The 14,191-nt window shown below is 39.8% G+C and overlaps 1 protein-coding gene across 1 annotated transcript in view; it reads right to left on the bottom strand.

The window, feature by feature from the left end:
• Positions 1 to 14,191, bottom strand: part of GLP1R (glucagon like peptide 1 receptor) — a gene marked incomplete at its 5' end in the record, with an annotated part of 85,118 nt that overhangs the window by 58,337 nt on the left and 12,590 nt on the right. The window lies entirely within an intron of this gene.

The raw sequence follows: 14,191 nt of genomic DNA, 5'->3' as shown, positions 1-14,191 counted from the left end.
TTGCACAAGGAAACAAAAATCCCACAAACTATACCATGTCCTCACGCTGAGCTAGCCTTGCTCTCCTGAACATGTCCCACTTGTGTGATTTATTATCTCATGAAAAGACAGGGACAGCAGTAAGTCCTTTATTAGCAGAGGTTTTGTTTCCAACAGCAGTATTTCTGCTTTCCCATAAATGAAAACAAGTTCATTCACTGTATTCAGTGGATATTCCCCAAGCATTCTTCCAAAATGTGGATGAAAGCTTTTCCAGCCTTTTTTTTCTTTGATGAACAGCTTTTCCCTGCATCCTGCATATTTTCCTGCAACTGCAGAAAGATGTGGAGCCTCCTTTTTTACACATTTTGAAAGGCTGCAGATTCCACCATCAGCTACCCCAAGCAGTGAGTGGGCAAGGGAAAAGTAAGTACAAACTTGAACTGAGGACAATGGAAATTAGCTGTTATTAGAATGAGCAGCTAACTCAGGGCTGGCTGCTCACTCAACCCTAGCAGATGTCCTACCTGGCTCACAGAGATCCACCTTTACTCATTGCATTTGAGTACTGACATTACTCCTTCTCCCCCTTCTTTGTATTTGTATAAACCAAGTTTAAATATCTGGATTAAGAGGCTGTAAGTGATCAACAATGCAGGTAACTCAGCCTTCTTTTTCCAGAGAAAGCCCCATGGATGTCTCAGGCATACAATTGACAGCATGAACCTAATGGTACGACACACTAATGCTGCTGAGTGGAAGGAAGTTCATTTAATCCCAGACATCAATCAGTTTATTTAGTGAAGCATGAGGGTAAATAATCCTTGCAGTTTTACCCTCCCAGCTTCAAGTGCTAATTTTTATTTTCCACTTGTACTTCTAAACTTTTTCCATATGGTTAGAATGAAATTAGAGCATGGAAGAATTATTTTAAATGAAGAATAATTTCAAAACTCTTCTGTACTTCAGGAAAGTCAAACTGAATCCTGTCCACTACAACCAATATTACTAAAATTTAGACACCAATGCAAACACCTTGGTATAAAAGAATAGAAAAAACTCAAGTCCTCTTCTTTTATATCGTTCCAATTAAAAACCCATTTGAAAAGAAATAAACCAAGCACCAGATGCATAATGCTTCTGTCTGGATTAACCCACTACATTTAATTACAAATATGGTCTTGCATATGTGATAAAAAGTACAACATTTGGTAAATACCTGTGTTGTGTTTCAAGAGTACCTATAACTTAACTTGTAGCTAGGGTCTCACAGCCATAATTTTGAAGAATTTAGTCAGTTCCCCCTGAAGTCAAAACAAGCACAAGCCTATGGATCTTAGAAACGCTGACCTTGTTTGCCTGATTTAAATCACCTTATCTATGCCAATAAATGCTGCAAAGTCTGTCTATTGTAAAACAAATGGATTCTACTGAATGGAAAAACAAACCTCTAGCATAGTGATCTACGTTCAACATACCTGAAGGGGAAAGAAAACATCACCTAAATTAGATCTACAGGTGTGTGTAGAGAAACAGATAATCAGTAACTAAAATGCCATTTACATATCCATGTAGGCTGAGTAATGATAGATGACCTGAATATAGGGAAAGAATCAGTTAAGTTTCTCTCAAGCCACCTTTACAAAGTGACTTTTAGGTTATATATCTTTTAGAATCAGAGAATCATTTAAAGGTCTTCATTTTACATGGGTGGTTAATTGAAGTTACACAAGACTGTTTCACTATCCTCTCATCACCAGCTTAAAACTCTAATAAAGGAATTAAAAAAAACATTTTTCAGGATGAAGTCTTAAATTATAATTCAGTATATTTTCAGAAGTTACCAAACATTACACATCTTCCCAAAAAGTAATTATTAATCAAGCATGTTAACAATTACATCAAGTTAATCCAAATTTAACTCTGAAAATCATTAAAACATACAGATGCATACAGAGTTTCATTTAGAAACAAGACACTACCTTTTAAAATATTCTGACAATATCCTAAAACTGCTTACACTAAGAAAAGTAGCTCTTTTGGAGTCAGGAAGCCTTAAAGTAATTTTTCTAAATCAAGCTTTCATCTGCTGCCTTCATGAATGCAGGAACAACCAGCTCTAACTACAGCTTAAAAGCAAGCCTCTATCCCATAATTTAATGAAAAAGTAAAACCTATTCTACTTATACTGGTTTTTCATAATGTGAAAATACAACCCTAAGAAGGAGATTAGCAAACTATAAGAGTGAAATAATTAGACATGCCTTTCTGTGGAGATGACCTATTTGGTAGACAGTTTTCTATTATCTATAGTTTGTTGCAATAAGACAATCAAATTAAATTCTAAGACTACATAATTTGTTCTCTCTACGCAACAGTTCACTGTGATTCAGCTAAATACTGTGGTTTGTTATCAGACAAATTGCCTTCAACTTGATTTTAATATATGCTACTTTCTATTTCTCAGAGCTTATGGCCCACACAAACAAGAAACACAAATTACACAGTGCCACAGATTTACCATGTGAGTAGTTATCCAAATGAGAGATACTGTATTTTTTTGAGAAGCTTTTTAAATCCTTCTGCAACAAAGCACTAAACAAAATATACAAGGCCTGGATCATCAAAATATCTTGGGTCAGTACATAAAATTTGGAGTAAAAGGAAAATGCCTAGCTTTGTTAAACTCAGAACTGTTTTCGTTGCTGAAAGCATGTAGTTGTGGGCTTACTTGGGTGTTTTTTTTTTTTTTTTTTTCCCCCTGTTGTATTCATCCACGGGTGGAAAGACAGTAGCTTTGCTGTGGTGAAAATATCACAGAAGGATAGCAGAGGAGAAGATGGAAACATAGCTGACCGGTTAAGGAGAAGTCAAAAGACATGAATGGATGAAAGACATGAAGGAGGAGAGTGATGGTGAAGCCTAAGCAGCATGAAACAAATGAAGAAAAATTAGGACAATCAAGAGGACAGACACTGGGAGCCTCTCAGTGTATATATACAATTAAGTGCAAATAATCTCTAGTGAGCACACTCTAAATTAGCACATGTAACAGTCTGAAGTCAGAATTCCTTACAAATCTCTAACACCTTCACAGGAAAGCCCCTTTCAATAGCCATCATTTGTCTTCATAGGCCCTACTGTGAAAGTAAACATTTTAATCACTTTTCAACATCTTTAGAACTATTCCTGCTGAAACAAAAACCAGCATCCACACAGATCCAAGGTGATCAATGCCACAAAAGCAATATTCTAACACAGTGAAATCTGAGCACACAGGGTACAAAGCCTCCAGACAAGACGTACCATGAAATGGAATTAAAGTGGAAAGGAGAGTTCTCAGAGCTTCAGAGGCAACTGGTGACCCCAGGGATCATCTTATCTCTTCTCCCACCACCACGTATAAGGTCTCACATGCAACAGAATGAGAAATTCCTTCTTATATTTCTATTTCTTTCATCTCTGCTTGTCTGTTTTTAAATGGGACCACCTATGCTACAACTTTTTAATGTTTTTAATATTTCAGGATAATATGCAAGACTTTGCCTTGCTTCTAAAGGTTCATGTGTAACATTACAACCACTGAGACCTCCAAATTGCTAATCTTAATCTTCAAAAGCAAAGAATAAGGACCGTGGCATTGCAAAACAGTTTGGCACAGCCGTGGCATTATCTCCCTTGTGAGAGGAGCATTCAGATTATATTTACTGCCTTTTAGCTCAGAAGGGCACTCGTGAGTTACTTTTTGAAAAGCTCAATGGAACAAATTATTTCAAGGCTATTCTTCTCAGGATCAGCACAGCAACTAAGTCCAAGGTAAGTGAAGATCATGCACTACAAGCCGTATGCTCGTTCTGACTCATAACATTCTTTCTGGTATAATACAGATATTATTAAATCATCACTTAGGTAACATAAGCTATAGGTTTATACATCAATACATCAGCACAGAGCAGAGCAGGACACTTCCCTGCCTTGCCTGGCTGATGATGCTGTGCCTGATGCACCCTAGCTTGGCCCTCCTGGCTGCCAAGGCACTGCTGATTCATGTTCAACTTGCTATCATCCAGGTCCCCAAGGATCCTTTCTGTGCCACTGCTTTCCAGCATTTCATTCCCCAGTCTGTCCCTACACCCAGGGTTGCCCCATTCCAGGGGCAGAATCCAGCTTTCCCTTGCTGAACTACATATGGTTGGTGATTGCCCAGCCCTCTGACTTATTGAGGTCTCTCTGCAGGGCCTCTCTGACTTCGAGGGAGTCAACAGCTCCTCCCAGTTTTGTACTGTCGGCAAACTTCCTTAGTATCCCTTCCAGTCCTGTGTCCAAGTTGTTTTTGAAGATGTTGAAGAACATGGGCCCTAAAACAGAGCCCTGCAGAACCCCACTAGTGCCAGGGCCCCAGTCAGATGCCAGCCCATTCCCTGTAACCCTTTGTGCCTGACCCATGAACCAGTTGCTCACCCATTGCATGATGTGTTTATCCAGCTGTGTGCTGGACATTTTTTTCCAAAAGGATCTGTGAGAGATGGGATCAAAAACGTTACTGAAATGTACTGTACTGAACTTGGTATTAACAGAGTCCTTTGACTCACTGTTCACCCTATGATAAAACAATCCTGTTGAGGATCAGTCCTCAAGTACAATGCTTCTTGAAGACTCAGAGACATTCTGGAAGTGTGTTAGCGTGGGAGAAGCCTTCATTGCTCAACCCTCTCCCAAAGAGATGATATTCAACCCAGTTTTATAACTGCTTAGTTCAACTTCTGTGCAATAAGTTAATCTAAATCCATTACTTACAGCATCTCACAGTCCAGTTACTTACCTTTAAGAACTGAAGTTATGCCAAAGGAGGAGACGGTACATCAAAAAATGATGTCTCTACTATAGATAGTTCAAAAGAAGTAACATTAAAAGTACCCTTTTACAGAGATCATAAATTAGATCATACTTCACGACTGACATTCCCTAGATTTCTGTATTTATCACATTCTCTTCCCACATTATGTTTCCCAGTATCAAGTTTAATGTAGTCATTTGACATTATGCAACACTAAGTGACCCTCTGAGATAAAGTCATTACTCTCAGTGCCTTCTGTAGGGCTGCTTGACTGATCAGATGATATAATATTAATTATGCTTCCCAACTCGTATTTTACAAGCTACTTCGTCAGTGGTTGGATCATTCTGTACAAATTCCTCACCCTTCAGAAAAAACAAACAGGATCAAAACAACTTATCTTTCAGAGGGAAGCCAGCTTCTAGGAGCTTTTCCTGTAAATGCTTCTGTTCCCTAGTTACTAATGAACCAATTATTTCAGCAGCTCAGGAGTGCCAGAAAAAGAAACCTTTCAGCATCCTCCCTGCTAGTGAAAAGCAAAAAATTATTTCCCTCAAAAGGAGCTACTGAATTCAGGGAGAAACTCCCTGGTGACACCTGCCAGCTGTTCGTGCCCTTAGGCTGCAGCAACTTAGTACTTATAAGTCCTTCAAGAAAAACAAAATGTCTCAGGACTTCGATAAAGGCAAATCTTGAGAACAGTGCTTCACCATCTGTCCGAGCATGAAAAGCCTTCTGTCACTGACTTCAAGTTTCATGACATCAAGCTTTTGAACTCAAAGCTGCAAGGGAAAGCTCTCATCAGACACTTACATATGATCAACACACAGAAAAGACATTCCTCTGTCTGCCTCTTCAGGGCTGCTCAGCCCAGATTTCTTTTTCTTTTGGTGGTGTTTGTTGCTGTTCTTTTCATTTGTTTTAGACCAGTGGCTGAATCTCAGCATTCCTCTCTCTCTCAGCCAAAAATGACCACTGCACCACACAGTACCTCATCCTGGCCTTCCTGCCTTCATGCCTTTTTCTCTTCTCTTCTACACACCTGCACAGCTTCAGAAGGAAGGTTTGGCTGGGCTCAGTCCCAGAGCAGCCTGTAACAGCCCTATAAAGGCACTTATCACCAAAATGCTATTCCCCTCTCCCACCCCCTCCGTTCCTGCTCTTACTAGATTAATGAAAAAAGAATAAGCACAGGCATCTCCTAAAGGTCTAGAAATGCAGAATGCTTCTGCACAGAACCTCAGATAACGCATTTTAAAAAACAAAACCAAAATTGATTTAAGGCATACTCCTATTTCTTGGTACTTCTGCGCAGGGAGTTCCCAGTTCAGCTGACTGGTTGTTCCACAAATCATTCCAAATACATGAACTGTCTGAGCAGGCAGGAGAGTTCAGCCCTAACCACAAGGATCTCTATTCCAGGACCAAACACTCCAGGTCTGTCCTGGGATCTTTCATTTGTGCTTTGAAAATAACCAGCTTTCCCAACCCTTAAAATTTTGTTTTGACAAGGTGCATTTCAATGAGAAAAATATCTCTTGGCCCTGTAATTTTCTGGATCAAGACAAAGTATTTGGCATTCAGAGACATAGATGTCGAAGCAAACTTTTAAAGACCTAAATCAACCTGCATAGTATACAGTTTCAAAATAAAGAGAATAAAGTAGAGCCTAATATTTTAGCATGCTACAAAATTTAGCATCACCTTCTAGAGAATTAAATAAATAAAACCAAACTCCTGTAGGTCAAGTAAGATAGTCTGAAAATGTGCAGCAAGGCTGTTTTTATAGGGGTCAAGTTTGTAATGTTTCTGTCTCCAGCGATGGACAGACATGGGACAAGAACAGTTACCTGCAGAGTTTTCTCATCCCATGAAGAACTTCACAAGGCTGGAAAGATTTTTGTCATTGGTGACTGTAGGACCAGTGAATCCATATGCTCATTTTGAGGCAGGTACACACTTACATTGGCAGCTGCTGTTACCAGGAAAATGTTATTTTCATTACAATGTCTTTCATCCGTTCTGGTAAGTGTTCCTGTCAAGGATGTATTACATGAGCCACTCAAAAATGCCAGAAGAAAACTACTGAGCAACTATGCAGAGGGACAGAAGAAAAATGTGAAATTCAAAAGCAACTATAACTCACAAACTCAGAGAGAAGAAAGCAATCCAACAATTTTAGTGGGAGACAGCATAGAGCACTCATGAGAATTACATTACCATACAATGAGATTTTACTGTGCATTGCAAATCTAGACATATGATTTCTGAAGTGCTCTTTAGCAGAGGACTTTTATTGATGCAGTCATACAAGAGAGCAAGCAAAACATACTAGTTTAACAGGTATTTTTAGACAGATACACAAGGCATAGCTCTAGAAACACCATGGAATGAACAAAGGCAGAGTTGAAGAGCACGGCAAGAGGAGCAGAAGCGACAAAGATGAAAATGAGAGCAGAACTTCATATCTACACTCACAGATTTAGAAACAAAACTCAGCCTAGGCTACTGGAAGAGCAACTCAGCATTTCATTAAAAACTGCATATTAACAGAGAATCATAGAATGATTTGGGTTGAAAGATATTTAAAGATCATCTAGTTCTAATATCCCTGCTGTTATCAGGGACATCTTTCACATAGATCAGGATGCTGAAAGTTCAGTCTAACCTGGCCTTGAACACTTCCAGGGATGGGATATGCACAATTTCTTTGACCAACCTGTTCCAGTGGTTCACCATAGTAATTCTCATGCAAAGTAATTTGTTCTTTCTATCTAAAATCATTCTACTCTCCTTAACTTTAAAACCTTGTCCCATGACACTGCAAGCCCTGGTAAAAAAAAAAACAAAACAAAACAAAACAAAACAAAACAAAACAAAACAAAAAAAAAAAAAAAAAAAAAAAAAAAAAAAAAAACCAAAAAAAACACCTCTCTCCACCTTTCTTATAAGCACCATTTAAGTATTGAAGGGCCACCACAAGGTCTCCTCAGAGCTGAATTATCTGAGTGCTCTCAGCCCTTCTTCGTAGAAGTCTCAGATCACTTCCACAGCTCTCTTCCTGACCCAGTCTAACAGGTTTATTCCTTTCATTTGTTAGGGATTCCACAGCTGGATGCAGCTCTCCAGGTGGGATCTCACAAGAACAGCAGGGAAAGAACCCCTTCTCTCACTCTGCTTTGGATGCAGCCCAGGATACAACTGGGTTTCTGGGCTCTGAGAGCACACTAACAGTTCATGTCCAGCCTCTCACCCACCAGCACCCTCAAGTCCTTACCTGCAAGGCTGCTCTCTATCCATTTTCACCAAGCCTGTATGGATACTGATAATTTTCTTGATCAGGTGCAGGACCTCTCTTTTGGCCTTGTTTGAACATCAGCCCACTTCTCAAGCCTGTCAAGGTCCCTCTCGATGTCATCCTTTCCCTCCAGTGCATCAATTGTACCACTCAGCCTAGTGCCACCTGCAAACTTGCCAAGGGTGCACTCAATCCCACTACATCCACTAATAAAGATATTATTTAAAAGTACTGGTCCCAGTACAGATCCCTGAGGGACATCACAATCATGCACTATCAAATAGAATAGAGGAACACATGGGATATATACAGCCAAAAAAGCCAAGGAGGTTTAGGATGGAATTCAGACACCTGATCATAGGTACCTATAGTTCCCTTCAACATAGATGTGTCCCTTGTGTTGTCTCCTGCCACACCTACAGAGAGGTACAGGATTCCCCTATATCCTACATCATATCCATTAGTCCCATACAGGATCTTGAACATTATAAAAATTTTGAGCAGCTCTAGATGCCTACATTTGGGCAACTGACTCATCTCTAAGCTGCTCAAGCAAAACAAAGTAAAGAACATCTGTCAAAGCTGGACTTCTGGCTCCTCTTGCTGAGGTTTAAAATGCAATTAGTTAAGCTGGTTCTTTAGGACATACTGAACCAAGTGCATTTAAAAGGATTTTTATCTCATGCTTATAACTGATTGGTTTCTCTGTACCAGCCAGCAACTGGACAGTCCCAAAGCTGGCTGAGCAGAGGGACAGACTGAGCTGGCAGTTCCAGAGCCATGGAATTGCAACATTTGAGTTTCCAAGTTGACAAAAAAGTTACCACAAAAAAAACCCCCATCACTTCACCATAAATAATCTGTATTTTCACCAGGCAGGAAAACCTCTAAATCTTTCCATACCAAAACATCCCAAGAGAGTTAAGCTCCCCCAAGCTTTCAAATGACTATTTAGCAGTCACCCTTCCTAAAGAGCTGTGGTGCAAGTCTAGCTAGTTTTTCCAAGATCACAAATTCTATAACACTGTAAAGCCTGGTCACCAATTTGTCATCCCTGCAATAAACTTAACAAGAAAAAAACCCCACCCAACCAAATAAATAAATCACACCCCCTAACCTTCACAAACCTTTTTCTCACTGAAAGCACTCCCATCTACACTTTTTTATGTGTAAACAAACTGAATTCTTCAGTTAAAAAAATTACTCAACAGAAAAACAATCACAAGGCTATTTAAAAAACAATGCCACACAAACCCAAAAACTTCAGTTCACAATTTCATGGGTTCTGCATCTACTATCGTTTATAGATTGCTAGAGTAGAATGCAATCAAATCTGTATTGCTTTTACCGGTCCTAGTAGAGGGCAGCAGTTTATTTTGGTTTTAACAAATGCAAATTAACTCTCCCAGCAGCTCATTGTCACAGTGGCTTAAGGTTCACTGTCCCATTATCTGTCTGTATGGCTTGTCCCTGCCAAGGCAGTTATATGTAGCACCTCTACAAATTGCCAGTGCCTTTGTCCACAGTTAGGACACACCTGAGAGCAGAGCATACAGAAGTTCCGCCAGCAAAGCTCATTCTCCAGACGTCATCTGTTTGCCTTCCAAATCCAAAAAAAGTAAAAGTACTTGACAAATTCATCCAGAAGAGATTTACTTCTCAGTTTTCCTGCAACCCCTCTGAGCCAGGGAAGCTGACTACAGAAGTACAGACAGGTCAAGTTGAATCACAGACTTCTCTTACCCAAGGACTGCAAAGCAAATTATGAACCACCCTATTGCTACAGGAATCAGCTCAGGTTATTCCTCCAATCTGCTGCACTAACCTTGCATACCAAATACTCAAATCCTAATATGCAGTCCCTCTTGTGCAGTCAGTGCCAGAATCTCTGGCTACAGTTCAATTGGTAGCAAAAGATCTATGCATTAGTTCTGCAAAGCAATCCCACAAGCTACAATGCTTCTGTCCCCAAACAGTAGCAGAAGAAAGGAATGTGGAGGCAAGACCTAACTTCTATTTTTCCAGAAGTTTATCCCTACCCCATCTCCGGGCCAATTCTAGCATGCTTTGATTGTCATCAGTTGGGATCTCATTACATAATTTTCTCAATACATGGGAAATCAGTGTATTCTCTTCATTCACCAGCCCTGGGGCTGGATCTTACTTCTGCACTTCAGTCAGAGAGCACAGCCTTCAGTCCAGCAGGTCTGCTGTGGGCAACAGCCAGTGTGAAAGACAGTCATAACTCTCCACAGAAATCAGCCTGCCTCCACATCATTCTTCTTTCCTTCCCTTACTCTCCCCAAGGTATATGCAGCTAAAGAAGATTGTGGTTTAAGCTACAGAAGTAAACCGCAATTGTGTTGATGTTCAAGCTGACAGGACTCCCATTTCTTGCCACTTTTCCTTGGGGACACCTTCAAAATAAAGGGGAAAGCAAGCAGCAGAGGAAGACTGCTGTTCAAGCAGTAAGCACACCAGTTTTCAGAAAGTAAGAGACAGGATAAAGCCCAAGGGAAAAGCAGCTTGGTACAGCAAGCAAAGAAAAATATGCAGAGAGCTTCAAGTAAGCTGTCCAGCCTGGACAAATGGAAACACAAAAGAGCCGCCCCTCCAGTCAAGTTTCCGAATTATTCATTTTGAGGAAGGTGAAGTTGTGCACAAAGCTTCCCCTCCACCTAGCTCCAATTTTAAAAGCACTGAGGGAAGCAGTGACCATGCAGTAATAAAACTGAAAATGGATAGGTCACTTAAAGGAATTAAACGTATTCCATGTTAGTAGTTTCACAGCTACATGTTTCCCTACCTGACACTAACCTTAAATCAAGCTGCACTTGTAAGAGCAGAATACATTTGCAGAGAAGATGGTAGAGAAAAAACTTAGGAATTTAAGTAGCAGAGGCTTGGCTTCACGTGCATTTTTAGAGGAAAGGTTTTCTCTCTGAGTGAACCTGTTCTGCAAAAGACTTATGTTTTCATCTCAGTTCACCCTTATCTACTTTTGAAGCACTGGGTCATCTTACAGCAAAGCTATTATCATCTAAAGCAGCATAAACCAGCACCACTGTTGAAAGTAGTGGTTTCTCTGGGCCCAGGGAAAGGTGGTGATTTTCTCCCCCACACCTCACTCCTCTTGTCATCTTATGATGCACTCATACCATCAGCACTGCCAGCCAAACAGCCTTAGTCTCAGAGGTAAAATTAAACAGGAAAAATATTTGACAAGCCAAGTGTTGCTGTGAAGCAGAGACAAATGCTGCACAGCTCAGAGTGAGACATAAGAATAATGTTAATTATCCACCATCTTAGAAGTGAGTATATATGCTATATAGCATATAAAATAATTACCAGTATCAAAGTATTAAGATAGGAGTCAAATGTGTTACTCAAAAGAAGCAAAGCCTTGAAAACTTCAACAACTGGAGAAATAGTCCCTAAATTTTCCTCATCTACACTACCAACCATACAGCTCATGATTTTTCACCTTTTGCAACCACAATAACCTTGAGGCCAAAGGACTCCTGGGATAAACTCACCAATCTCCCTCACAGCACCTTCCAGAGCATCACACCAGCTGTTGCATCCATCTCATACATGCCAGCTTGACCACAAAATACCCTTCAGAAACAGGTCTAATCTTGACTTGGAAGACTCCAAGTGACCAAGAACCCACTGCACTCTTAGGCTAGCTGTTACTGTACTTTATCACCCTCAGTACTGAATTTTTCACTTATTTCTGGTCTGAGTTAAATTACCCATACAAATGACTTCACTTAAAAGCAACTACCTTGCAAAACATGAATATGTCACAATAGTTTTAATGAATAAGATGGATCTGAAGTAATTAAAAGTGTATCTGCCTCAATTTTCCCAATATAACAGGCTGGTTAATATTTACGAGGCTAGGTAACTTTCCAGTCTTCTCACAAAACTGGTGGATACATATCAGATTAAACAGTTAACAGTGAAAGCAAATAGAAATTGAATTTTTTATAGATTGCTACCATTTCCACACTGTTGTGGAGCCCTGCAAAGGAGAGTCCAGGCCCCTCCACCCCACTGCCATTAAGTTGGTTTCTGATACAGGAGCCAGTTGTCCTTCAGCCTCAGATTATGTGGACTTGTTAGACAGTTTTATCTCTATAAGTACTTTTGAAATTGTTGCCATCAGCTTCCTTACCTTTTCATTATACGTAACTCTGGAGTTATTTTAGCCACCACTTCCATTTCTTACTAGAATGGTTAAGACATCTGCAGAGCTGGAGGTATTTGGGACACTATCAGCATCACTATCTTCTCAAAGCTGAAAATACTTGTGCTTTTTATATGATAATGTTTTCCTTTCACGTAATTTTTACTCTTTCAGTTGCAGATGGTAGCTTACATTTTTTTCTTCTACTTTTCCAGTTAGAAGGAATGAATTGGGTAAACAAGTCAAAATCTGTAGATGGAAGTGCTGCATTATCAGGGCTGTAGATCACATCTGCTTTTAGAGATTGGTAAAAGCTTTCATGCCTGAACACCTTGCCACAAAAAAAATACATCTGTTCCCTGCAGCTACCAAAGGAGCACATTGCTGGTACTGCAGACAACAGCCCCTTTTGTCACCTCAGGCATCTTTTTTGCTTTAGCATTGTGGATTATGAGGGCACAAAGTTCACTGAAACACTTAAATTTAAAATAGGTGAATAAGCCACTGTATATGAAATTTCTGCTCAAACATCACTACGTAAGTAAAAACACTTATTACTCAGGTTGAATTCAAAGTGGAAAAGAAAGAAAAGGCTAGCTCCAAAAACAGGCTAGAAATGGCAGAAAAATAAAACCCCTTGTGTTCTAACAACCTGCAGGAACAGCTTCTGTTCAAGTCACTAAGATGCATCCTCCTCCTTTATGGCAACCAGGATTTCTTCAGATGCAGTGAGTTCTTGTGCATGCAAACCTCCTGCAACATCCTTTATACAACAGTCTTCAACTATTGACATGAGCAAGTCAGAAAATAATGAAGTTAAATCCTTTACAATTCCTATCTCCAAAATGATTGATCTTTCAGCTATATAGAGTGTTTAAAGAAAGGAGGGGGAAAATAGACAAAAGAACATTTTTATTGGCTTTTCAAAACCAAAAAAAAAACAAATGCTCATTACTACAATATAGTGAGGCTCCAGATGAGCCCAGAATCACTGTAGGCTAATCACTGTATAAAAAAAGTCGATGGGGGCGGGAACTTCCTAAAAATCTCCATCTTAACTGGAGTTGTTCAGAAGTATCCATCTCATGGAATTCAAGGGAGGAAATAACACAGCCAAAAAAGGCAGTAACTCACTACATGGAGGACAGGAAGACAACACTGGCCAGAGCTGGGACATGCTCCCTAGAGGGGCCCACCAGATGAGCAGCTTGGGCAAGGAGACAAACATACAGCAGACAGGCCAGCTTGTCTGCTTTGTTTCTACCAGAACTTTTAATGGAAAGGACACTAACCCACAGAACATTTCTCTTGTCAGATTCCTTGGACCAGAAATGGTCAAAAACTTAAGAAGGCGCCAGGGTGGAGGAAAAGACAGATGAGAGGGGAAAAGCAGCTAAAGAGAAAATGATTTAGTCAAGACCAAAGTAGGCTGACACTCTCCATTCCCAACTTTCAAATAGTTTATTTTCCAGTTTGGATCATAAAATTAAATAAAAGATAAGCATTGCAAAATGAGCACGAAGCATTTAGATCTCAATGGTAGTGGAAGTTCAATATTTCCATGTCAGCTGCCTGTCATCTCACACTTGACAGTGTTCCAAGCTTGCTGCAGATTTGCTATGAAATTATCTTCTCATTTCCCAGTGACATAGTCTGCTGTCTTCCACATAATACTTTTCTTCTGTGCTGATCCCAGCTGTCCATTGAGCAGGATACAGATACTTCGGACAACATAATAAATCTGGGTTTTCCACAATTTGGTTTTGCTCCAAATATTTCCAGCATGACAAAAATAGGAGAAAGAGGGAAGAATAAGAAGAGCTATAAATTAGAAACAACCAAAAAACTCCAGAGGCCATAAAGTAGCATCAACATAAAGATCACC

The sequence above is a fragment of the Zosterops lateralis genome, assembly GCF_965231275.1.
Source record: "Zosterops lateralis genome assembly, chromosome: 3".
Lineage (NCBI taxonomy): Eukaryota > Metazoa > Chordata > Aves > Passeriformes > Zosteropidae > Zosterops > Zosterops lateralis.
This window is presented reverse-complemented; position numbering and strand designations above follow the sequence as displayed.